General features: G+C 41.5%; 1 long non-coding RNA gene across 1 annotated transcript in view; it reads left to right on the top strand.

Annotated features, from left to right (window-relative positions):
- LOC127037517 (uncharacterized) overlaps positions 1-13,909 on the top strand; it is an 82,966-nt gene extending 69,057 nt beyond the window's left edge. Inside the window, exons 4-5 of the long non-coding RNA XR_007770378.1 lie at positions 13,145-13,246; positions 13,718-13,909. This is a non-coding gene — a long non-coding RNA (uncharacterized LOC127037517). The remainder of the gene's footprint in view (positions 1-13,144; positions 13,247-13,717) is intronic.
- The last annotated feature ends 9,332 nt before the right edge of the window (positions 13,910-23,241 follow it).

Below are 23,241 nucleotides of genomic sequence, written 5' to 3'. Positions count from 1 at the left end.
GATTAGTTAAATTTAACTCACAAAATATTGCCCCTCTCCAGCTATTTTGCAAGCCTACAGTTAGCAATGTGCCTCTGGTAGCCTGGGTCACCGTGACAGATGGTAGGAAGAGTTCAATGACTGTTCTGCTAGAGCCTACAATGTCTGAACAAACTGCTCTTGTCATTAGGTTAGAAATGTAATCTCTGCAAAAGAAGAGGCTATGGTAGACTTAGCAAGATCTGTTCACGTTATGGGAATTTAATGCACCTGGTAGAAACTAACTGCAGGTCATCAGTTTTTATTGGCATAGTGCAGACATGCAGCGTGATGAACTGATCTGGCAAAACATTAACAAAGAAAAAAAAGTCCCAAATCTGGTTTTGTAACCGATATTGTTGAGATCAGAGCAAATACTGCTCTTCAAAAACTTGTCTCTCCCATCCCTGTATTTTTGCTGCTGTGCTGCTGATGTAGATGGTCTTTTGTACAGAGTTCACAGATAAATTTTTGTCTGACACATATCTAGAACTTATATAGTCACCTACTAATTTAAGCCAATTTGCCCTAGGTAATGGGTGAATACACTTGAAAATTAAATGGGTCTGATTTAAGCATCCTTTTTCTGAAGTCAAAGATTATATAATTAAATTAAAAGAAAATGTGTTTTATAATAAACTGTATTTCCTCTTGGCAAAATCCAATTTTGAAACAAGATTGTAACATCATATCTAAAAATGTTTTCCCATGGGTATTACCAGTCTATTTCATTTAATTGTTTTCACCCATCATATTATAAGCTTTCAAAGTAGTGAAATGAGTGTGGTTTTACTGAGGAAAAAGAGAGAAAGGGAGGGGGGAAGACAGTTTTCTTTCTTAACAGGAGCTCTTGGAAATTCAGTGGCAAAGAACATGAAGGTAGGAGGGGCTTAATCCCTTCACCCACCCATCACCCATACGCTTTAAATAATTCACAAAATGATACTTGTGTGATACTTTATACTAAGATAGCTATAGTCCTGGGGCCAGAGTCTCATCTCAGTGTAAATGTAAATCCAGAGTGAAATCAAATGAAATCACTGGACCTGATTCTGATCTCTCACGTTAATTCTATACAGATGTAATTCCATTGACTTCAGTGTAGTTACTCCTGCTTTACACTGGTGCAAGAGTGATCAGAATCTGTCTTTATGGTGTTACTCTGGATTTACACCATGATAAATGGGATTAGAAACTGGCCCTAGGTTTCTGAGTTTTCTTTTCCAATGATTATCTGTGCTATGAAGGGAATTTAATGAGCCATACTGCAAAGATTTTTCACTTAAGCAAAAATATTTAACAATTCACGTTGGAGCTGTTGGGAGCACTATTTTCCCCAGAATGGCCATTTGCATTAAACTCTATTTCGATCTCTTAGCCTAGTTATACACTGGTGAAATTCCATTATCTTCAAAGGAATGACTCCCAATTTACATTGGACTAAACGAGAGCAGAATTAGGCCCCTGGAAACAAAGTTGTGCCAACTATAGTGCAGCTAGCACATTTGTGTGTGTATGTAATGTGATTTGCATGAGTGATTGGTAGGAAAACCCGAGGAAAACTATGAGTCAGATTCTTAGCAGATGTAAATTGGCATGCTTCCATTGACACTAATGCAGCTACGTTGTTTTGCACCAGATGAGAATCTGGCCCTGTACACACATCTAGACTTCCACTAGTGTCACTGATGCAGTCAGCTCTCAAACCCTGCATTTGTTTTAATACAGTGCTGAAAGTACAGAACATTGAAACGCTGAGGTAGGTGAAATCCCAAGTAAATGTACTGTACACTTTAAAGTGAAATATGAGCCTATTCCAAAGTGTGTTAATTAATATTCTCATTTTCTTTCATATAAGTTTATCTGTTCATCTTTCGTTCTAGCACTCTGAAGGTACAGCAAAAGGGGTGACCTGTATCACCTTTAATTTTGCACTCCTAACTGAACCAATGTATGGTAATTTGAAGCCATGGGATTTGGTCCAGGGGGTATAGTGCAGATTTGTGGAGGAATCACGGAGAGAGCCAGGTGGTTAGTATTCAGTGTGTCGATTCCTAAAAAGTCAATGCCAGTCACTGCAATGTCATTATTACACAAACCTGTCATGCATGGGGTGGGGCTTTTAGACCTGGTGTGACAGCTGAGAAGAAAAATAAGGCAAGTCACCACTGCCAAAATATAAGCTGCAACAAGACAACCATGCACAGGGGTTGATTGCAATTGCTAATTACCACTGGGTTAATGTGCAGGGATGCAGAGTTACTTGTTGATCAAAAATATTTTAAACTTCAGAATGCTGCTTTTCAGCATCATGCAAGACGAGTTGCACAGCAACGAATAAACATGATGATGATGATGAGTGGATAGAATGTTTCCTCAGATGCAAATTACATAAGGGTAAGTCATGGAGGTTTTTGGTTTTTTTTTTTAAAGAACAATAGGCCTGACTTTCTCAGTTGCTGAGCACTCCCAGTGACTTGAGCAGGAATTTTGGGGAGCTGAAATTCAGGCCCAGTAATTATAACCAAAAATCTAGGCATGTTATTAACATGGAACCAGATTCTGATGCCCTTATTCCTGGTGAATAGCGTCATACTTCACAGAAAGTCCCATTAACGTCCATGGGACCCTCATGGAGTAAGTACAATGTTAGACATGAGTAAAGGGATCAGAAACCAGCCCATAAACAACAAGTAAATAAAAAAGTGCAACAGAAAACTCCCCCTGCTGAAGACTCAGCCCTATTCTGTGAGCCATAGATGTGGAACTTTGCCTTCCCACATGTGTTCTTCCCACACTGACTACCCAGTGCCCTGTCCTCTCTCGCAATACCCTTATCTTGTAGTACTTAGAAATGGATCTACTTGTGTGTAATAAAAATGCAGCCACTGAAACATTGGCCTGATTTCGGCAGTATTTTCATTTGTGAAGAAGGATACCAATCTACGAAAAAGAACGGTTATTTTCATCCTTCACATTTTAAAGGGCAGATAAGTCCTTGTCTCTTGTGTTCTACTAAAGCATGTGCTTAGTTGAGCAGTTAATGAGAGTCACTGCACACTTAAACATGCCCACACATTTTAGGGCCCCACACATCCCTGAGTCAAACTCCTAGTATAAAAGACCATTTTAGAGGGAAATAAAATTATGCTTGGCCATGAAACATTTCCACCTTAATAAATCCTGAGCAATTATAAATTGTTTGCTCTAGGCTGGTCTCTTGAGAGAATAAGAGGGGAAAATGTATCCTTTATTTAAAAAAATGTTACGTAAAAAATAGCAGAACAAAGTGATAAGTCATAGAATCTTTCCAATGACGTCTTAATGAGAATGTTCACAAATGTCCCTAAACTGCTGGGACAGGCTTCTAATCTTGTCTTTAAAAATGCTAATTTTTCCAGAGGAGATGGGAACCTGTAGTTTTATTTTAGGGTGTTTCTAAACTACATATGCTACAGCGGCACAACCGCGGCACTATGCTATGCTACTGTAGCACTATAGGATAGACACTTGCTATAGCGATGGAAAGGGGTTTTCTGTCGCTGTAGTAACCCACCTCGAGAGAAGTGGTAGGTGAGTGGTGCCTATACTGGGTCTTAAGTCATTTTAACGACTCTCTCAGGGGTGTGAATTTTTCACCGCCCGAGTGACATCGCTCGGTGGACCTAAGTTGTAGGTGTAGACCTGTGCTTAGTTACTCAAGCGATATCTACAATATAGAGCCTGTGCTGGCATAGTGATGTCAGTATGGCCATGCCAGCATAGCCTCCTAGTGTAGGTGCAGCGTACACTGACCGGAGTTTCTCCGTTGGTGTAGGAACCCCCCCGTCCAAATGATGTTAGCTATGCCACCAGAAGCCCTCTGGTGTTCGGAGTTTGTCAGCATAGCTGTGTCACTGGGGTGGGGGGCGGGGCATGTTTTTGCACCCCTGCCCAGCGTAACTGGGCCAGGTTAAGTGTCGACCAGACAAGGCCTCATTAAGCTAAGTTCTGCCTTGATTTAACCCCATGTAACCTGCTGACTTCACTTAGGCCTGGTCTACACTTAAGAATTAGGTTGATATAACTATGGAGCTCAGAGGTATGAAAATTTACATCCGGAGTGCTGTTGCTGAGCTGATCTAACCCCCAGTGTATATGTGGCTGGTTCAAGGGAAGAGAGTTTTTCCGTGGACCTAGCTCCCGCCACTCAGGGAGATGGATTACTTACAGCCATGGTAAAACCCCTCCCATTGCTGAAGAAAGAGGCTATCCCTTGCGGTAGCTGTGCTGCTGTGGCACCTGTGGTGGAGACATGGCCTTGGTTTATACAAGGTTATTCAAGGCAGACCCACTGATTGAGGTTCTTAGCTGATTTCACTTATAGACTCATAGAGTCTATGAGTCGATAAGGCAGACCCACTGATTGAGGTTTTTTAGCTGATTTCACTTGTTGTAGTTCTATTGGCTTCAACAGAACTATACCGATTTACACCAGCAGAGGATTTCCCCCCAAATACTGAATGCAATATTTACCTTATATATTTAATATGAACTATGCCATGATTCTTGAGGAATGAGCCTTCGATTTTTGTGGGTGTTTAAAGCAGGATTGGTATAAAAGGTGAACAGTAAAACACAATTCGCCTTCCATTTTAGTGGATCTCTGCCTAGTTCTCTTTGTGTTTGTGTCTGCGAAATTAAAGCTACGGGAACTGGGCACTGTTTGGCAGTTTTGTTGACTGTCTCAGCAGAAAGGACAAGGAGTACATAGAGAAGGGGACAGTTACTTCACATCCTTCCCATACTCCTTGATCCTTCCAAGTCAGAGTTAAAGCACATTGGCAGAACCCCGTGTAGGGAGCCTGCACTGAAAGTGCATAACTTGTGTGGATGAATAGGGGACTTCACTCTTTAAGCTGACAGTGCAGCATCTTTCAGGAGTTTTAAAAATCCCCTACATTAAAATAAATAAATAAATCCAGCTTTGAGATTTGTTTACAAGAACAGCTACTGAGCACGTTTAGCCAGCTTGCATAAGAAACGCTGCCACTGATGGTACATTCACTCATGGACCCTTTCAGAGCGGGATTAGAATGATGGACAAAGCACGTTCCGCCCAGCCTGGCTGAGATAGCCTCATGTAACGTGGCTTTCCATGGAGTGGCAGAGACAGAATCTGCTGCACTGCTTTGCCATGTGTTTAGTGAGTATCAATATTTATACAGTAATTCAGAGGATAATAAATTTGTAACTTGCATTTGTGAAATGCATTGTCAGTACTTTCCATTGCAATGGTTGGCTCTGGGTGGAGGAATGAATGGGACTCTGGAGCAGAGGATGTTGCCATTGGAATGTGTGAGTTGTCATTTTAAAATTTAAAAAAAATCCACACGGTTAGGCTTTTCTTAAGTTTTGTCTTGTAGGTCAGGCCTGCTGGCCCTAAGTCATGACCATTAATAGTATTAATACCTAGCTAGGTAAGAGCACTTTCATCCATAGATCTCAAAGCATTTTACAAAGGAGGTTTAGTATCATGACTCCATTTTACAGATGGAGAAACTGAAGCACAGAGAGGGGGGAGTGACTTGCCCAAAGTCACCCAGTAGGCCTGGGGCAAAGCTGGGAATAGAGCTCAGGTCTCCTGAGTCCCAGTCCAGTGCTCTATCCACTAGGTGACGTTGCCCTTCAAAGCTTCTTAACATGTGCCTCACAGAAAAATGCTTATTATTTCTATTACAGTAGCACATACAGGATCCCACCAAGGTTGGAACTCTGTTTTGCTAGAAGTTGTGAGAGACAGTTCCTGCCCCAAAAAGCTTACAGTCGAAATAGACAAGATAAAAAGTGGGAGAGGAAACAGCAAGGTCAATGCCAGAGCCAGAAATAGAAGCTGCATCTCCTGATTCTCAGGCTAGTGCCTGATCCTCTAGAGTGTAATCAGTAACTTGTGTGATCAGAACCGTTGGTGTTAGAACATGGTTTCTGGGGAGAGTCTGTCTATCTAAGATACTTATATCACTGCCATTAATATAGTATCTAAGCGTTGCAGGGTCTGTCATGTGTTTTCCTCACACTGCGCCTGAGAGGTAGGGAAGAACTGTTATTCTCTTTTTTTACATGTGAGAACCGACAGTCTGTCTACACTGCAGCTGGGGGCAAGCCTTCCAGGCTTGCGTTAATGGGGCTGGAGCCAGCATGCTAAAAATAGCAATGTAGACATTCTGGCTCAGGCTGGAGCTTGGGCTCCAAAGCCTAGTGGGTCAGGTGGGCTTGAGAGGAGCTGGGAAGTCCAAATTGCTATTTGTAGTGCACTAGCACAAGGCTCACTCTCAGCTGCAGTGTGGACAGACCCTGAGTGGCGATGTGACTTGCCCATTGTTGTGCAGGACGTCTGTGGTAGAGCAGGGAATTGAACCAGGCTTATTTTTCTCTGACTAGAAAGGAAGATGGGCTCAGCACAGAATCGGACCTCTTCCTTTCTCCACTGAAAAATCCATTAACTTCAGTGACAGCACAACTAGGCATTAGTGTGTATTCCGTGTCATTTGTATCAATACCTTTCCATGAGTAGGATACACCATTTGTGTCCAGGGATAGCCAAAGCCCCACTGGAGAGATTCAGAATGTCAGGGTCATTACAGTCAGTACAGAAGCTGTATGGACACCTGAAACAGAGGGTTAAGACAGGCCTATTCTGTTTATCCTTTTTTAAAATACACGTCTTTCAGGAATACATTGTCTGTTCACCTTCTCTATAATCTCTCCCTTTTTCAGTGGAGCTCAGGATATGAGCTAGTAGTAATAATTATTATTATTTATAACAAATTATATAATTATACCATAATTATACAAATGTATGATAAATGTATACATAATAAAAATGTGTAAATAATACATTAATACTATGTGCCCTAGTGGGCAACCCTTAATTTTCATGAGGCACCTTTTCTTATGATAGTACTAAATTAGTGTCTGATCTTACAACCCTTTCTCATAACATCCAAGATTCATATAGGGTCCCTGTAAATTTGGGGTGGGGACCTTATTTTTTCTGTTAGCATGTGATATACCCTGCACTTCTATTGTGTTATATAAAACTGCAGTACTAAGTGGCAGGTTTATATTCTCGTTCGTAAGGACTCTTAGTAACACATTGAGAGATATCGCTGTCTCGCTGACTAATTGTTAGTGATCATATTATGTGTAATAGCATGTCTACGGTGGAACATTATGGGTATATACTGTACTGCAGGCAGTGGGAGAGCATATAATAACAAATCAGTCCGTGTGTATATGCATATTTCAAATTGCTACTTACACCTGTAAGCAGAGAAATGAGATATTTCCCGGCTTTGGCAGCTTTACTTTTAAAACCATAAAGATTTCAGGCAGGATTTTGAGGTGAGCCATTTAGAATAATTCTCCTTATGTGCCATATCTTTTTCTCATCAAGCTAATATGATTTTTAGCGATGAAAACTTTCCCGGACCTGTTGGATTTTAGAGGCTGTAGGTCACGTGAAATCTGACACCAAAGATAAAAGTCTGCATTGAATTATTGGTTGCGGGTTGAGATTTCTTTTCTTTCTGTGTGTTGATCTGGTGTCCTCCCTCAATGTGAAGCTGTGTTTAGAAATGCATATGGATTTACATAAAGCGTCGTGGCTTCCCAGGTTCTGTAATGTTCTGTGTCCTCATTAAATCCCTCAGAGCCTTTATCAGGGACAAAAATGTCTACTTTCTGAGAAAACGTTGATTAAAGCAACAGCGAGCACAAGTTGAAAGGCTAATATTATCAGTTTTAACTCGCTGGGGTGGTGTTTTGCCTCAGGTAAAACAGACTCATGGTGGAGAACAGTGATAACTAACGTTGAGTGCGATTCAGTCAGGCTGTACCAGGGCATGCTACAGCAAAAGCTGGGAAGTGAAGAACCTAGGGATAGCGGGGTTTGGGAGGAAAAGAGGAAGAGGGTATTTAGAAGGGAAGCATTTTCTGTGGGCATTCAACTGCTGTCAGCCATTTTAGATTTCTGAATCCTATTTCCCTTGTGCTTCCAGAGAACCTTTTGGGGGAGTCCCCAGCTAAAACTCAAATTTGCATTTAAATAGTTTTTTCTTTTTTCTTTTTTAATGAGTAGGACACATGGGAGACTTAAGACTATTTAGGTTTCCTTGTGGGAGGGTACAAAATGTCCTCACCTCTTACTCCCCCATCACCTCCACAAAAACCCAGAAATTTTTAATGCACACTTCAAATTAGACATTTAGAAAAAAGGGAATAGTGCATCTTTAAGGAGAATATAATAATAAACAAATACATGTAGTTGCCTTTGCAGCAGAACTAATCTTCCCTCAGCCGAGCTGTGATATAGATCAGTAACAAGAGCCACGCGCAGGGGGTTCCTTTGAAATGCATAATACCTCCTCGTATAAATTGGAGTTGGTGTGATGGAGCTGTGAGATGACATATTGTGGCATGACCCCTCTCTACTGATTGTGGGTGAACCCTGCAAAGGTAAATCTAACACGGCGCACACATCAGACAATTTCATTTTCATCACCCAGGGACAAAAACATAGCAACAGAATCTTTTCAAATGATAATCTGCATGCTGGGCGGAATATTTTTTTTCCTTCCTTCCTCATTCCCCCCCCTTTGCATGTTCAATTCGTGATGTAGGTGAAGGGATTATAAAAGGGTTTCTAAACTTAGTTAGGTCTTTTCTTTTCAAAAGTTTGCCTCTGTGTGTGTGTGTGTGTGTGTGTGTGTGTGTGTGTGTGTGTGTGTGTAACTGATTCATTCTCCCAATTCCCTCGGGGACATTCCAGTAATAATGATTTATAGGAGTGCAAAAATCTATGCTCTTGCTGTTACCACCTAATATCCTTCCCACCCTCAAAAAACTGAGTTTTCTGTGGAAAAATCTCTCTCTCTGAACAAAGCCCCCCATCTTCTTGTGCTTTTCCATTCAATATTAGAAATAATTATCCAGTGCATATCATGCCTGCAGGGAGTATGTAGTCCTGAATAAACGTATTCCAGGTAGAACTATTTACATTGTTTTAACTAAAATGATGCTTTACCTAGGGTGAGGTAGGGGGTGGGGGTTAAAAATTTGATTGGTCCTTTTAAAAAAAAAGAAAAGAAAAAAGCTGCAGTGTTTACTCTTTTTTAAGGGAAGAGATTCTAAGAATAATTTTTTAAAAATTCAGATTAAATTTTAAAAATACTCTAATTTTAAATGCAACCAAACCAAACCAAACCAAACAACTCCAAGTCAAATGCTAATTGCTAATCACTGTCTACGCTGTGCAATTTAATGTTTGCTAAAACATTTTGGTTTCACAGTGGTGCCTTTTAAATCTGCTGATTTCTTCTCCTAAACCTCTGTGAGTCGGCCAGACCCAGAGGCAGCTTGGACGGCATTCTGCCCTATGCTAGAATCTATTGGTAAGGACTGGATCTTTGGAGTGCAGTGGTTGGTAATATGTACCAGTCCAGTGCATTTAGGCAGAGAGAGGCAGAGGTATTGCCCTCTGATAGGCAAAACCCACCTGGCTTATGTGCACATAATTACACTCAAGATCAAAACAAGCAAATAAATTATACAAAACTTGGATGTCATAGGGCACTTTGTGCAGAACGGCAAACATAGGGTACGGCATCCTACAAAGCTCCTATGGACGTATCAGCCCCAGCACAAAATATACTTAAAAGGCCCTTGTCATTTTTATTGCTATAATCATGCTTATTATGGTAGTGCCTAAGGACCAGCCAAGAACATGGCCCATTGTGCGAGGCCCTGTACAATCACAGAGCGGTAAATAGTCTCTGCCCTTTTCATCATTATGGTGATGAGGATGACAAATGTCAATATTCAGCTCGCACACTCCCCCATGAAAAACGACAACTTACCCTGAGTGCTCATGCGAGTAGAATTTTGCAAGGCTTCTTCGGGATGGGAAAGTGTTAGAACAGGTTGTTCTGGCTTTGCTTCCACCTTATCTCTTTAACTAGGTTCGATTCTGTGGCCATTAAGTCAATGGCAAAGTCCCTGCTTCAGGATGCGGCCTTTGTAGATGCTTAACTACAAGCCTAATTTTAAGCATGTGAGTAGCCCTTTTGCTTACAGATAGGCATCTGATTAAGGACCTTCTTGAACAGAGCCACCTACATTTTCTCCTCCCACAAACCCCCTCATTCTGTTTCCTGATGCTTCTGTGCTTAAAAAATATGCCAGTGTCATTTATCTGCTCTCAAGACTCTCCCTCTAATCCAGGGGTAGGCAGCCTATGCCATGCGTGCCAAAGGCGGCACGCGAGCTGATTTTCAGTGGCACTCACACTGCCCCGGTCCTGGCCACCAGTCCGGATGGCTCTGCATTTTAATTTAATTTTAAATGAAGCTTCTTAAACATTTTAAAAAACCTTATTTACTTTACATACAACAACAGTTTAGTTATATATTACAGACTTACAGAAAGAGACCTTCTAAAAATGTTAAAATGTATTACCAGGACACGAAACCTTAAATCAGAGTGAATAAATGAAGACTCGGCACACCACTTCTGAAAGGTTGCCAACCCCTGCTCTAATCCCTCACCTTCTCTTGGCCCTACATGGTGGGCCCAGTCCTGTCACCCTTACTCTCGTGTAGACCCATTGACTCCTCATGAAAAGTAAGCATGAAAGGCTCCAGTCAATAGAGGCATTTCTCGGTGTGACCCTGTACTCTGCTTTGGAGAGAAGGAAGGGTGAACTGAGGAGAGAAAAATGGTTCACCATTCCAAACCTTACAGCCTTAAAGAAGTGGATCAGCTAGCTTGTATTTTGTCTTGCTCAAGCTCTCAGAGCCCCAAATGAGAGTGATTAATTGTTTTCCTCTGCTAACTTTAATCATGGTTACGCTCGGCGTAGTAGGTAGGGTGGAGAGGGGTCTGGCCAGTCTAATGGGGTTTCCCATGACTTAGCCTTCAGTGGAGTATGGCTTTCTGATGAAAGCAATGGAATGAGAGTCAGGGTTCCTGAGTTCTACCTCGTTGCAGCCACTGATTCTGTGTGATGTTGGGCAGGTCACTTTGCCTCAGTGCCTCAGTTTCTCCATCTATAAAATGGGGATAACAACACTTGTCCACCACACAGGGATGTTAATTCATGAAGATCTATGAAGTGCTTTGTGATCCTTTGCGATGAAAGGTGCAAATGATCACTATCTAAATTGTTCACGGGGGAAATCTGCAGGCACACACACAAACAAAACCCCACTTTAAAAAAGGAGATTGCAGATTTTCATTGGTATAAAATTAAACACCCAACAATTAAATAACTTCGCCCTACACCAAGTAGTAGACACTGATGGAGCATGAGATGCAGAAGGAAAGCTTAAATCTTCTAACAGATTAGACTCATCATGGGGCCGCACTATTGTCAATACCTCCTCTCTCTCTCTCCTGATGCCAAGTGACATGGCGATTGTATATGTAACAGTCTGACACAGAGATGAGTTTGTCAGTTCCACCTAGTGTGATTGCCATTTTTTTCAAGGAGAAGAAAGGAGTGAAATTGAAGGAGAAAAGGTCAGAAAGGGCTGGTCATCCTCTCCTCTCCTCCAAAATCACTCGTTCCTTTGGAAGAAAATAACAAATGACAGGTTCCCCTGCCACTTGGGATATAGACAGCCCAGAGTAAAGTAAAAAGGAAAGCTTGTTAGAGGAGGGGAGATAGCAATGAATGTAACCTGTTAATAATGCATTTCAAAGGCACAGAATCCTAGTTATTGTTCATGGCATCTGCTACCTCCAAAGTGACAGTGACAAGATCTTTGATTAGAAAGAGTTCCCTCTGCCACACTCCCTCCCACCCCGCCTGTGAGGTTTTGTGGAAAACATCATCCTCTACCTCAAACCCTGATGAATGCTGCTGAGTATGTGCTTAACTTTGGGAAGTGGCTTGGTTTGTTTTCCTTTTTCCAGTTCAATGCAGAATCGTCTCAGTTCAGGATCCATTAGCCCAGGAGATTTTTGTGCTGAGTTTATTCCCCCCGCTTATCAATATCATCCCTTCTAAATTAGTCAGAGGAGAAACCATGATGATAATGATCCTCATTTCAGAGGCTTTATACTTATACGCTTTTTAAATTTCAGAGTATGCTTTTTACTGATTTGCTATTTGCCATAAATCTGGACAGCTCTTTTCTTATTACTCTAGTTACTATAATTATTGTCATTATTATTTGGTCTATTATAGTGTTCAAAGGTGTGATGGCTGCTTCACGGATGGCATAAAAAGACACATTCTCTGCTCCAAAGAACGTACAGTCTAAGGCCCTGATCTGCAATGAGCCGCATATGGATGGACTCTTGTGTCCCCACAGAACCCTACTAATGTCAAGGGGTTTGCACACTGGCACAAGAGCCTGCCTACAGTGTGTGCCTCGTGAAATGAGGGCCTGAGCTGTAGACATGACACAATGAATAAGGATGACAACTATAGGGAGAGGCAGGGCAAGGAACAAGGGCAACAGCGATACTTTTACTGTGTGGGTGTGTTGTGGGCCAACTGCAGAAGCTAGTGAACCGGGACTCAGCTGCAAAAGGCTTGTCCGCGAATATATTGAGTCTGGTTCTGATCTCACTCGCACTGGTCTGTTGCTGCTGATTTCATTGGAGTTACTCCTGGTTTACACCAGTGCAGATGAGATCAGAATCAGAGAACATTCAGAGAACTTTCGACTGATTTGACTAGACTTTCTGTACTCTGTGCTGACTGGCAGTTTGCTCCAGCTGTTCCCTCCCTCTCTCCCACTCTCTTCACCTCAGCTTCACTCCACACCTGCCTCTCTTCCCTTCACCTCCTTTCCTTTCAGTGTCCCCCTCCCTTCACTTTTCTTTCCATTTCTGGTTCCCTCCTAAATACCCCGCCCTCAGCCCCTAAAAAATCCTGGAACTATCATGATGTTTGCTGAAATCACATTGTTCGTTCAGCTTGTGTATTATGCCCTTTTCCCCCACCTGCATCTATCTTTAGATTGTAAGCACCTCAGTGCAAGGACTGTTTGCTGCTCTGTGTGCCTACAGTGGAGCCCTGTTCTTGGTTGATCCTTAGGCCACAGTAATAAACAATGGTATTATTTATTTTATTTTTCAGATGCAGAGGGATGCCCTGGAGAAGGCCAGGCGGCTGAATTGCTGGCAGAAACATGCCCCTGAAACACAAATCAAATCCTTCATTAAGATCATCCAGATTACGGTAGAGGATTTAGTTATTGAAACCTATAGTGCAGTGTGCTCTTGGAGGGTGATGAATTGTACTGTCCCATAGGCAGCAGATTGTGGAGAAGGGGAGGAAAGATGATCTGGTGGCTAAGATACAACCCCGGGGCAGAGAATATCTAGGATCTGTTCCTCGCTTGGCAACAGACTCACCAGCCACTAACCTGCCCTGTGCCTTATCTCTGTCTGTAAAATGGGGATAATACTACTTACTCACTTGTATTATGAGGATTGGTACATTCACATTTGTCTGAGATCCTTGGATGTAAGGCCCTGTGTAAATGCAAACTGTTCAGTGTTGCTAGCCATATTCATTATTATTATGGGAGACACAATGTGCTTTTGCTATATTGCACCCAATAGAAATGCTGCTTAGATAGCCTAGATTAGATTGAAAGCTCTAGTAGGACAATTATGTATTTTTAAAAATGTACACCCTTCCTTTCAGGAGAACCAAAGCGATAAGCACCCTCCTGATTTTCTCCACTGCGCCAGCTCCAGGCAGTCCTCTCTAGGATGCTGGTCTTTTGTTCTTGAGCACCTTTTCCTGGCTGATTCACTAAGCTTCATTGATGGCAGGGAATGGCTTCCTCAAGTTAAGATGTCAAAGCAGTGGCCAGCTAGGGTGGCAGCCTGAAGTGAAGAGGTAAGATCCTTCATATTTTAATGACATGGGACCTCCTCCAAAAATAAGATGAGAAAGGACGTATTAGAGCAGGGGGAGGGTAATTAAGAATAAGTGACTGTATTTGTGTGAGAGACATAACAACAGTCCACACTGTATTACTATATAACTATACAAGCTCACCTTAACTTCACCACCATTTATGCTGTTATCTCTTTAAAGTTCTGTAGGGTGCTTATACAGAGACAAGCCTCTGTATTAGATGGACTGTGGGTCTGATCCAGTTTTATTGGATATTCCAATATTCCCTAGAGCTGGTCAGAATTTGTTGTTAAAATCCCTTTTTTTCCTATGAAAAATGGCTTTTCAACCAACAGGAAAATTTCTACAGGAAATGTTCCTCTTTGCTTGACATTTTCTGGGTCTTTTTCATCAAACCTCTGCCCCAACTTTTAAACCTTTTGTACTGAAAACTGAGAATTTTGTTTGGTTTTATTTTTTGTTGCAAACCAAACATTTTCACAAGAAATTTTTGGGGGTGGGGCGGGGGAAGAATTTTTTTTAAGTGTCTTGTGAAAAATAATTGGCATTTTTAACCATCTCTGCTTCTACGCAAATAGTGATTATTAAAAAAAAATTGAATGGGGCTTGTGGAATCTAAGCCAGTTCATGTACAGAAATATCCAGATGTACTGTATGGATTAAAAGATACTAGGCTGGATTGTTTAAGGTATTTAGGCACCTAGCTCTCAGTGGGTGATAGGCATCTAAATACCTTTAACTGCCTGGCTCCTTATCTCAATTCAGGTGAAACGGCATGATGCAGAAATAAGAGGAAGATATTTCTGTGTAAACTATACGTGTATCATTTTTCTAGTCCTGCATTTTTCCTGAGAGACTTAGGTCAGTTAGAGATCTGTCCTAGTGCCGGGACATCAATTGGCAAAAGACAGAGGACAGAAACACACAGTGTAAGAAGCACAATAAACATCATCCTCTTTTGAAGTATGCTATAAAACTGGCAAAGAAACAAAGAACAAACTGACATTTAGCTGTGGCTTTGAAAACAGGTCTCCAGGAGATGGGGCCACTGATAGGAGTGAGTGCCCAGGGTTCTGGATCTCACTCTCTTGGTCTGAAGTAGCCAGAGTCTGCTGACCTTCAAAGCCATTTCTTCAACTGAGATTTTTGAGAAAGTCAAGGGTTTGTTCCCAGAGATGATGCGGGCTGATTCACTGTTGCATTGTTGATTTGTTCCTGCTGAATGCTTGTTTTTTTGATGTTGGAGGGTGTATTATGCTATTACATGTATGTATGTGTCTGGGCCCCTTAAACAATTCTATAGGTGTCTCTTTTCCCACTATTATTTAATTCTAAAGAAATAAAATAAATCAATAAATTTAGTGCATTAGCCCACTAAACCATCAGTCTTTAAGAGAAACAACTATACCCACAGAGCAAACCGAGGTCTTAGGTACAGCTGAGCGAATAATTGGATTTTCAGTTTGGTGGCTGAACTGAAAAATCGGAAATCATTTTTGTTTAGGTTTGAACCAAAATAGAAATGTTTTGTTTTTTTCTCACCAGAAACAAGCACCACATGTTTTGGGGTTGAATGACACGTTCAGTTTTGGGGTGTTTTTTTTAACCTTTTAAAAATAAAAATTAAATCTAGCTGATTTTTAAAATGAAACTTCATTTCAAAACAAAAAGTTCAAATGTTGCATTTCAAAAATGTCAAAATGAAATGGTTTGACATTTTCTAATTCCTTCCCTGCCATTCTTTTGGATCGATTTCAGCCTGAATTCACAAATAGTTTGGTCAACCTGAAACTGCATTTTTCCACAAATAAACTATTTGTCTGAAAATTTTGCCCAGCTGTAGCCCACCTGTCTGATGGTCCATCGTAGTCAGTAGAACCTCCCGTTTAAGTGCAAGGGTCGTATTGCTCCTGTTTAAAGAAATAGATCTCGATCTCAGTTACAGCGCTGTTGCTCACTCCGTTGGTGTGACTCTGGATTGAGAATGGTGTGAGAACAGACTTTGGCCCTTAGCGTTTTTTCTGTATTTTAAGACACTCTTATTCATAATGGACCACTTGGGTCCGGTTTTTGGAGGGAAAAAAAATCAAATAGGGATGAACCGTGACTCACCATTGGTTCAGACAACCCCACAATAATCTCTTCTCTCTCAAAGATGTCTTTGTGGCATGTCCGCTCCAAAGGGCGGAACTTTTTCAAACCGCTAAGCCCGCCTCTAGCTGCGTGCCATTATTTCCATAATAAGATGGCTAGTGATAGATGTTACGATACAGTGCTTTTGTTTCTCAGTTCTATTCCAGTTATCATTTGAAACTGATATGACAGGCCTAAGGCTAGTATAGAAATTTGCTACAAGTTCCCATTTCACAAATGCCTTGACAGTCAAATAGCCTCCCTTGGTCTGAGCTTATTTATTCTCTTGGGGATCTATTTTTAAAAGTTATTAGCAGATTACTGGTTTTCTATCAACCTCAGGCACCAATCTCCCAAAGACACCATTGTACTTTAATAAGGTGTGTTTGATAATCCTCAGATAAAGGAATTGAAGGTGGGATAAGGGACGGAGAAACCACCATGCTGATTTACCTAAGGACTCAGTATACAAAAGGGTTAAATATACCCATGTTTCTAAATGGCTGAACTACTGTATGTTGTAGTTTTCAACTGCAAATCATCTTTAATAGCAGACATCACGGGATGGCTCATTACATTAAGCTATTTTTCATGCTATCTCCTGTAATATCCTTTAATCCAATGCGTTTCAAATCACCTCAGGCTAAAATAAGAGACATAGCGATGTAATAGCCTAGTGTATTAGTGGGTTAATTGCCCTGTTGTACTATCTGGTAGATATCTCTGGAATGAGTTCTATATTAATTGTAAATTGCTTAATACATTTAACTCCTTGAGCAGCTTGGTCCTGTGATATATCTTTAATGAACAATACAAGTTTCAAGACACAAATAGTTGTTTTCTTTATGGGATGCTCCAGGGTATCTTTTTTCTTTCACTAAAAGGCTCTCAGTTCATAGTTGATCCACTTTGCGCTTAGCAAAATGTTAACCTAAAGTTTTATAGGTAAGTTGTGGTTTTTCCCTAAAGATGGTCGAGAGACTGCCAACTTTGGGTCAGGACTCCAAGTTTCCTGGAGTTTGGCCCGTTACAGAGTCATGGGCAAGCTGTATAATTTGGATCTAGATCTGAATGTAGTCTAATTTTGAGGGTGCTTGGATCCAGGTTTTCAGTTCAGCATCTGCACTCTTTGCAATAGAATTGAAGTCGTAGATAATTGGAGCTGCTGAGGGGAAAAAGGCTTAAATTATGCATCAGCTTCCAGACTCTCAGTTTACCAGCTACATGGCCTGCCCAGATAGATGAATGACACATGCTGCAATTCTGTGTCATGATCCAGAACTGGATTGCAGACCCATAAAGCATCAGTGTACTGTACATATCTTCTAAAATATCCACTGAAGCACTGGGGGAAAGTGTACCTATATGCCAGAATTTTCAGAAGAAGGCTTAACACTAGCGATCGGGACAAGATTTGGTAAAGGAGTCAGCTACCAGAAGAAGTGGCCAGGTTTTCAGAAGAGCTTAGCACAGTGGAGGCATACTGGGTGCTGAACTCTTCTGAAAACTGAGCTGCCAGTGTCACAAGGGAGGCTGCTTAGGGTCAAAATGACTGCACTGCCCATTAAGCAGAGGGGGCGTTGTCTGGCTTGCTGGTGGAAGGCGTGTACCTATGTAAGGGATAGAGAGGCATGGAGTGAGTTTGCAGCAGCTGCAGAGCAGGTCAGCTTGGGGATGCTGACCCTTCCCCCCAGGTGACCAGAAGAGAGGAGATGTTATATAAGTACATACCAGGCAGGAGAAGCCCTCTTTTACAGGGACAAAGTGGAGCAGGTCCCATCCATGGAAGTAGTGCAATACCAGCATTACTCTAGTTGCCCCTTTCTTGGGTGCCTGGGAAGAAATTCTTCCCTTACCGCCAGATTGGGTTAGACAAAGGGGGTGGCTTAGTTGGGGCAAACATGGAACGGGAATTAGGCTATGATGTTGCAATTCGTGTCGACTTGAGGCAGATTTCCAGTGCAGGTGCTCCATTGGAAGGGGATATAGTGATCAGGTAAATGGATTGGTAAAGAATTTAAAGGAGGTATTTGTTAAAGGAGAGGAAATGGGGGACGGAGGTTTGGGGATCCCAAGAGCAGCATGGCTGGGAGCCAACCCCTGCTCTTTCATTGTCCCCTTAGCCCTCGTTCGAGACGGGAGATGTTAAGGTCTCAGCTGTGGGTGGGCTGGGGACCAGGATGGGAAAAGGGGAGGGCTGACAGAATCCCCCAAGTATACGTGGAATTATCTGCACTGAACGCTTTTATCTGCTGGGCACTCCCAGACAGTTAATAATAAAGTTAAGGCCAAATTAACCCACATCCAGTGTCTCCTGTCCTTCCAGCATAGCTGGACAAAAGCACATGTGTTCTAGCAATGGGAACTGAGGTCTGTTGAAAAATCTGTCTCCAGTTGTGGGTGCTGAGCACTGAAATACCTGGCCCCAGAAAAGTTTGCTTGTTTGAAAATCTGGCTCCTAGTGAGCTTGATTGTGCTCCCACACTGGTTTTACACAGGTGTGATTCCACTTGGTTCTGTGGATTTACCCCTGATCTGTATTAGTGTGATTGAAAGAAAGATTGGGCCCAATATGTGTTAAAAGAAGGTTTTTAAAAAAGAATAGCTTTGTGGGTGTTATATTCTGTATCAGTTGCTTCTGACACAGTTTTCATTCCGCTTTTAAAAAAAAATCACTTTATTGTTAATGTAGGCAAGAAGCAAAAGAAGTTTCACAGAATTTCGATTTTAAAAAATTCTCCACTTTTAAACATTGAAAAAACATACCATTAAAAGCTAGCTATTTGCTTAAAAACCAAAGAAATCCTGTAAGGATGGTGACTGGAGAGGAGAGGGGACTGATAATAGGACAAAGAGACATTGACATCTAGGTCAGTGGTTTGAACACATGGCCCAGGTTAGTAGTGACTAACAGTCATATCCACCTGACAGCTATTCACTGGCCTGTATTAAATGAATTGGGGCTTTCAGTTCATTTCCTGGTAGACATGTCTCCACATCACAACACAATGAATACAGTTGACAGTAATGATCACTTCCTCTTGGCCTTGTGTCCAGGATAAGTATAATATCTGTTTAGGTGCCAGTTCAGGAAAGCATTTAGGCACATGCTTAACTTTAAGCATGCACAGAAGTCCCATTGTCTTTAAAGGAGCCAGACATTTGAAGTGAAGCATATACTTACAGTGCTTTCCTGAATAAGGATACTTCCCTAAACTGTGACCTTAATATCTGAGATATAATCCATCTGGGGTTGGAGTAGGTGATCTGACACGCTCTTTTAATCCCTACCTTCCATGAATCAATGGATATTCTTGTTGGGAGACTTAACAAGGAGCCAAAGGATTGTGCATTGTGCGGAGGCTGAGCTATCCTTTTATTGCTTAAAATTGAGTCTCGTTGGCAGGAGCAGTGAGGAAGGATTCGCTCCTGCTTCCCATGCCTTTTGTCTACCTACCTCAATATATGGCCCTTATCACTGTAGTATCTGAGGTCTGGCACAGATATTAATGTATATATCCTTCCAGAAAACCCTGGGAGGGAGAGAAGTATTATTATTCCCATTTTACAGATAGAGCATGTAGCGAGATTAAGGGAGTCACCCAAGGTCAAATGTGGTAAGCTCAGGAACTAAAGCCAGGTCTCCTGAGTCCCACTCTAGTACCTGAACTACAAAGCTATCTTGCCTCTGCTGTATCTCTTCTGTACCAAAAGGATGTTAGTCTCCAGATCTGTGAAACTGGCAGCTTTCACAGGAACTAAATTAAACATTTTTAAAAAGCCAAAGAAACAAAATAATGGAAATTTCCACTCTAAATTAGAAAATTTTCAGAAATGAAATTCAGAGCTATCATAGGGAGAGATCTGTCTAGGATTGGGTCAGTCTAAACACATTCTGTTTATCCTGCCCAACAACAGTGTATTATGGCAAGCCTCTCATCCAGTGGAATTGTCTCCATAATATTGGCTTCGTTTACATCTGGGGTAATTCTGTTGACTCCAATGGGCAACTAAAATCCTCTTCAGCTGAGTTAATCTGGCATTACACCTGAAATCAGAATCGGGTCAATAGCCTTTAATGTAAAAGGAGTAAAACAGAGACATTGCCTGATTCTGATCACATTTAGGCTGGTTTTACACTGTGAGGTAATTACATGAACTTCAGTGGAGTTACTCCTGATTTACACCTGTATAAATTAGAAATAATCAGACCCACTGGATATTTTTGCTGAAGCATTTCTTGTTCATATTTAAAACTTCTTTCATTTGGGGTAATAGTGAGCTCTGGCTCAAAACAAAACGACAAAAAAAAACCCCAAAAACCTTCTGTACTTCTAAAACATAATATGAAGATACTCATGAAAAAATCAGCATGAAATTTTCATAATTTTTTTGGGTGGGGGGGGGATTCTGTTAAGCAAGGGAGTCTGTTGTTCTTTGAATGAAAGACACAAAGTGCTTAGACTGCTGGAAAAAATCCATCAAGTAATCCTATATCTATAAAATAGGTGGTAATACAATCTGAGCTTAATTTTGATGGCACACTGTACTTCATAACAGTGACAATACCTTAAAAAATGTAATGAAAGGGCCTGATTTATTACTGAAATAATCCATTTAGCAGTCCAATAAATAAAGGGAGAAAATACAACCAATGTTTTAGAAGGGGGAAAAAAAAGGGCAGAAAAATTGCAATGCCTGGCAGTTTTCTGTAAGTGCATCTAGAGACTGTGGCTAAAGATTTTTTTATTTTTAAAGACTAATAGAAATTCAAAGTTAGATTTGAGATGTAGTCTTCCACATACCTCATGTACCTTTTAAATACCTGGCCCGTGATTTAAATAATGTAAGCAGTGTTTTTATTTGTGGGGAGGGGAGAATGCTAATGTGGTGCCTTACAAATATTTGATTTTGAATATGCTCCCATAGCCATTATTAATCGCAAAGCAAACATATTTCTCCCTCATGCCAAATTTGTTTTAATAACATGGCGTTACTTCTGCAAATGTCAGCTCCAGACTCTCTCTCCATTTCAGTGGCACTTGGCCATAAGTGAAGATTGGCACTTTTTATACTCCCTCTAGGTTACTTCTATTAATCTATTTAATATGCTACAGAACGCTGTGGTGGGAATTGGCAGTAAAGGTAATAACATCCCAGCATGGCAGAGCTGTTTGTATTCAGGTGTATAGCCCTGACAGCGCGCACTCTGGAGTACAGTAGCTTCTTATTTTTCCCCTGTTCCAATTTAGATTTCCTGCTACCAGCTCTTTCCCTTAATGCAGACTTCTTCACACTGGATTTAGTGGCTTTTCTTTCAGATACTGATCAGTTAAAATTTACACAGAATGTGGTTTGCATTCTGAGGAGGCCTTATAGAGAAGCTTCAGATGGATTGATTTGTTGGCATTGTCCTGATGAAAGCAACGTATTCTGCTCCCACGCTGGCGTAACTCCAATGATTCAGTGGAGTTGCTCCTGATTTAAACTGGCTGGGGGGACACAAATCAGGCCCATATGTGTTTTAATGGGGAACGAGTGAGCTAGTTCGACCGACAAAGATTTGCCCAGTTTTGCTTTGTTGTGCCTTTGGTTGCTAGTGAAGTCATTGGCTGATTGTTGTATTTGGTTACACTGACACTTCTTCAGATGTGGGTGATGTGCTATAATAAAACCCCCTTCCATTGCCATGGATATTACAGAGAATGGTAATCACAGCTTTGATTTTGGTACCTTTCATGTACAAAATGTGTAATGTGGCTTACAGGATTGAGCTCTTGGTTGGGAGCCAGGTCGAACCTGGTTCTACTGCTGACCATCTTGGTGTCCTTGGGCACTTTTCAACTCTTCATCACTTTTCCCATCTACCTGCATGGTTGCCTTTTGCCTCTGCTCTGCTACCCACTTCCCCAGCTCACTTGTGTCATGGTTCCAGAGACTTCTTCTGCCTGCTCTCCCCCAGCTCACCTGCATGTGGAGTTGTGATCTGATCCCTACTGTGTGTGGCTGAAAGAAAATAGTCCTGGTATTGTTCTATGTGTTTAGCAGGTCAAAGGGGTAATAGTTGGGTGACTAGCTGTCCCAATTTTATAGGGACAGTCCTGATTTGTGGGTCTTTTTCTTATATAAACTCCTATTACCCTCTACCCCGTCCTAATTTTTCACACTTGCTGTCTGGTCACCCTAGGTAATAGTGAGCCAAATGCCTCAGAGTAGTTTCTGGGCCAGATCCTCAGCTGGTTAAGCTCACGTAGTTCCATTGAAACCTGTGAAGTTATTTCAGTTTACACCAGCTGAGGTTCTGGCACAGAATCTTCAACATGACCATGCAGAGTGATGCATTGAGAAGTCCGGGCTAGATTGAGCTCGAGCTTAAGGAGTATTCTTAAAAATCATAAACGCGTCTGAAATTGATGAGCAATGGCCATTTGAAATGATACGACTGACACCTGGAAGCAGGCACTTCTAGTCTCTTGCCCTTGCTTCGGCCAGCGAGCTTGGACAATTCTTGGAACTACATCTTTGAGCCCAGACTAGGAGATGGTCTGTTGTGCCTCCATTGCAGGGCCGTGAGGAATCAGAACCTATGGCTCAATAACATTATTTTCCTTCTAGCAGTTCTTCTGCAGGTCAGGCCTGAGAATCCTTTGGTGGAACTTTAGGGAGAGTGAAAGCTTGAGGTGCATCTATCTGCGCTTGGCTTAGCATTAGCATTAGCCAGTGCTATCTGCCCTCGTTTTCATAAACATTAAAATTAATGGAAGAAAAAGAGAAAACAAAGGAGTAAATTGCTGCCCATTAAACGCCTTTTTTGTTTCATATTTCACATGCCCTCACCTTGTAAAACAACAGTGGAGAATCCTCACTTAAGGGCTCCCCCCACTTCAAAGCCTTGGCCAATGGAATGAATATTTGGCTCCACATACCTGTATTTCTTGCTTGGTTCTAATTGCCTTGTTTGTTTTGTAATAAGTGATTCCTGCCTGTCTTGTGCTGGATTGTTTTTTTCACACCATTAAATGAAGTTCTGCTGTATTGATCCCTGTTTTTCCAATTTGAAGCCTGAAAAGTGATGAAGACATTTTCTTGTTTTCTCGTGTACTTTTCCCTCAGTTCATTTAGGTGACCTGTCTTTAGTTCCTCACTCTGTTTGCTGTAATTGCTTCTTCAGA

The sequence above is a fragment of the Gopherus flavomarginatus genome, chromosome 19, assembly GCF_025201925.1.
Source record: "Gopherus flavomarginatus isolate rGopFla2 chromosome 19, rGopFla2.mat.asm, whole genome shotgun sequence".
Classification (NCBI taxonomy): domain Eukaryota; kingdom Metazoa; phylum Chordata; order Testudines; family Testudinidae; genus Gopherus; species Gopherus flavomarginatus.
The sequence above is the reverse complement of the archived record's forward strand: the minus strand, read 5'-3'. Positions and strand labels throughout refer to the sequence as shown.